The following is a 4,575-nucleotide window of genomic DNA, read 5'->3' as shown; positions in this document are numbered from 1 at the left end:
AATGTAAAATGGGATAATTTTGTTTCAGTCGGAATAACTTTGGTTCAAATTATAAAAAAATGTCTGGTTAGCACGCATGTTCAAAATCAAAACATAAAACGTCTTAAAAACTTTAAATCGTTTTTAAAACATCTTATTTTTCGATCTTGATATACTGGACATAATCATGAATTTGGACCAAAGTTTTCCCGTTTTACCATGAATTCTTGAAGAGTTAAAATAAATAAATTTCGTTTTGTACTTCTCTCTAAATCAGAGACACGTAATATCGAACCTGATTATCATCGAATGTTCCTGCAAAATAGTCAAATGTCCACCGTGTAATAAACTCACATATGTGTAAATTAAATGTACGGTACTATGATTTTTTTATAGCGTATTAGCATACTTAGAAGAGATAGAAAACGATATACCGCGATTATATTATTTATTGATCGATTTAGTATTTATTTTCTACGTTTCGGAAGGTAAACAGTAAATGTATCTTCTGTACTGTACACGTACTTTTCGTCTCATGTTTGGTCCTCTGAAGTATATCGGACGAGCAGCCTTAGGGAAAAAAAAGAAACACTTTACGGATACAAATATAAAGAATGGAATATATGATCAGACGAAAGATTAATTTAAAGAGTATAGTGCGAGAAAAGGCAAGGAAAAGAAAAGAGTGAAGTGAAGTGAAAACGAGAAGGGGGGCTAAAGGGCATCGGATGAATAGGCATTAAAGAGAGGGATAAAACAAAAAGAAAGAGAGGGGAAAAGCGGCGTTGACTGTGACTGCAATCATTACCAAGGGGTAAAAGGGAATTCCGCAAGAGAAACACATTACACATCGTATGAAATGTAAAACGCGAACGCTCGCGCGATTATATACTACAGACGCCGGGGCGAATGAGAGGATGTCACCGGCGAGTCGCGGTGAAATTGTTCACATGCGAGTAGTCTTGTATTTTTTATTATTTTACATTAAGCGCGCGCGTCGATCGGGAGGACTTCCGACCGACGTTTGTCGAGAGGAGGAACGGGCACGTATTCCGTTCTCCACCTTTATGATCCTCTTGGGGCGAGAGTTACACACATTCTATAATAATCCGTTAAGCTTTAAATCTTAGAAGTTTTCTACAATAAGCTATGTACAATCTAAGTTTTAAATCTTAAACTGTAAAAAATTGGATTGAATGAGAAAAATAATCAATTATGATGGGCTTTTTCTTTTCCAATAAGCTATTACCTAAATTTTAAGTTTTAAATCATAGGAAATTAACCAATCACAGTCAAATGTGAGAAAAATAATCGATTATGATTAGTTCACACATTTCTTATAGCTTAAGATTTAATGATAGGTAATGACTTAAGGTAATGACTTATTGTAGAAAGCCCATGATCAGTCAATTTCTTACGGTTTAGGACTTAAAAATTAGATAATAGCTTATTGTAGAAAGTCCATTAGTCACAGAAGAATAATTGACTTGGTCAATTTCTTATGACTTAAGACTTGAAGTTTAGATAATGGCTTATTGTAGAAAACCCATTACAGGGTGCTTTCAAGAGACATAGATGACAGTGAAACACAGTGAATGATCACATTCTTGTTGTTTGTCAATGTTAAACAAGATGAAATGATCATTGTGTTACACCATATCGTTTGCTAGAAAGCACCAACAAACTTTCATGGGGGAGAGGAACAAAAGCAGCGGCCGTTCCTCCTCAAAGGAGCGCCAGCGAGGTGGGATGGCAAAAGAAATGTCTTCTAACTTGTTCCGAGCGATTTTTCGATTTGGTACGAGGACATATGTTGTGCGCGTGTAACCGGAGGAAAAAAATGAAAGAAAAATTCGCCTGCGTGCGGCGAAAGGGTTGCGACCCGGCAAGAAGGGTTGACGACATGCGTACGCTCTTCGCGCGTTATTTAACTTGTAACCGTAATGATACTGCTATTCACTTCACTCGCATGTTCGAGCGGGAGAAGTGTCTTTAACGGAACGGTGAACGTACCATTCTGTCGGTCTCTTATTTAATAATTTGCACATTTACACGCGCTAATATAGAGGCGAAATCGGATGCGAAAAATAAAAAGATAAAAAAAACAAAGTGAATGTTCCGATGAATCATTGTACGGTATATATATATATATATATACACATATATATATATATATATATATATATACACACACACACGTAAGCATATACATATATATGCGCATTGGAAAAATTGATAAAAGAAAAAAAGGAGAATATTTCTAAAGTGAAAAGGGGAGAGGAGAAATTGTTCAAAGAGGAAGAAGGAAAGGGTTCATCAGCATATGTCGTATATTTATTCTTCATTAGCAATAAATCTCTCTGTGCGCGTTTCTCTTTTCTTTTTCTTCCTCCATTTCTTCGATTCCTCCTTTCCCCAATTTCTTAGCGTTCTAGACGCTCTTCCGTACACACGTACTTCTTGCGTGCGTAGGCATTATGCTCGTGAAGAATTGATGTAGAGTGTCAATATTGTTACAAAAAAAAAAATACCTCATACGGGACGATCACATATTAATTCGGTGTTCTTTCATTCGGTGAATTTTTCGTTTATTTATAGTATTATGCGAAGAGAAGGAAGAGAGAGTGACAGGAGACTTCTACAAAAATGAATATAATAAAGATTATAAAAGGATTAAGCCTTTCTCTTTTGTCGCTTTTATCTAAGTGCTCCGAAAATTCCTACGTACTGAAAATTGATTAAATCCTTTATCATCTCCTTGTGTGGCCACCCTCTGTGTCGAATGCTATAAAACGTACTTGTAATTACGAATTTAAGTGGTTATTTCTTAATAAGAATTTATATTGCGTAGAATCTTTAATTAATTAGAATTTTTAATCTTGCATTAGAATTTTTAATTTTTTAAAAGTAATTTTCATGATACTGAAACATGTGTAGTGATTGTCTGGAGTGTTTATCTTTAAACATTCATCTTTTTAAAATACTAGATGCATGTTTTACCTAAAATCTACCAAGTTCTGATCACATTAATCAGTTTATCAGTTTATCAGTTAATAATATTCATGTAATTTTGTTAATTTGATGTTATTAATCAATTGTTTTCTAGTATGTGGAAAAGAAGGAGCTGCTGTCAAAGTTTCACTACAAATGCTTTAAAGTGTTTGAGAAAGAATTTTACAAACTGACTAATCGAAACACTTTAAAGCATTTACAATAATATAGATCAGGTAATAAAAATTATACAATGGGAAATTTTGTTCTAAGCAATTCTACTATTCTGATTGAATTAATTACTGATGACATATTAAATAATATCTGCAATATTTCATTTATATGTGAATAGAATTATTAATATTTTTATTTGACATATGCATTGAGAGAAAAATGTCTTAATTGGAAGAATTTTGGTTCAAAATGAACAAATCAGAATTTTTTGATAAAATCTACAATGTTCTAATTGAGATAATCAGGATTCTGATTAATATAATCAGAATCTTCATACATTTTCAAGCAGATATTTTTTTCAGTGTAGAGAGAAAAGTTGGGAACAACGAATTGTAGTGAATTAGTGAAAATGGATTGAAATAGATTGAAATAAATTCAAATTTTCAAAAATATGCATTTGCAAACATTAAAATGAATCCTTTTCAATCTGAATGCATTTTTATTTATTTATATAAAATGAAATATATTTCCTATGCCTTTCAGTCTAAAAATAATATCAGCGTCTTTCTGTATTTAATGAATACTTTTCAATTCAATTTCAATTACATTTTAATTCAAAATTTTGAATAAGAAATGCAATTTTTTAATCCAATTGAATCAAATTGAATCGACTTGAATCTAATTAAAAAATTTTTCATTATTTAAAATATGCATTCGGATAGATAAAATTTCATCCATTTTAATCCATTTTAATTCATTCTTGTTTACTGAATCAGAGAGAAACCTGAGAGAGACCAAGCCGGCATTTTTCCTGTTATCGTCGAAATCACCTGTACACCATCAGCAGTACATCCATTTTCAGTTTGGGAACGTAACTACATACATTTTCTGACACTATCGATAAAATTGTATTGTCGAAAATAGATGTGATTTCTCTATACTAAATCCTCAGGACAGAAACGTGCCAATTGAACATTCTGACAGAATCATTCACGTCTTATTCTAAAATTAAAGAGTTATTTAGTATATTTTATATTTTTTATTTTAAACAAGACGTATTTTTTATCGATTCCTATGATTTTATATTTTAAATAAGTTTCTTGAATTTATTTTATATTTTTTATTTTAAATAATTCGTAACAGTTATTTTACCAGCTATGATTGACATTATACGTAAATTTAAAAAAATTCTGAAACACAAATAATTTGCAGTAATAGTAGTGTCTTAAATTAATTTTTTAACTGAAAAATTAAATAACAATTAATAAGATATTTATTACTTTTAACTAAAGCTGTATTGAGTGCAAATTGTTTCGCAATATTAAGAAAATTTGCATATATATTCTTATAAAGAATAAAATGGAATATTATCAATTTGTTTAAGTATGAATCATTTAAAATATTTTAAAAGTATAATGAAAATTGAGATAT

Source organism: Atta cephalotes, assembly GCF_000143395.1.
Source record: "Atta cephalotes unplaced genomic scaffold scaffold00090, whole genome shotgun sequence".
Lineage (NCBI taxonomy): Eukaryota > Metazoa > Arthropoda > Insecta > Hymenoptera > Formicidae > Atta > Atta cephalotes.
The sequence above is the reverse complement of the archived record's forward strand: the minus strand, read 5'-3'. Positions refer to the sequence as shown.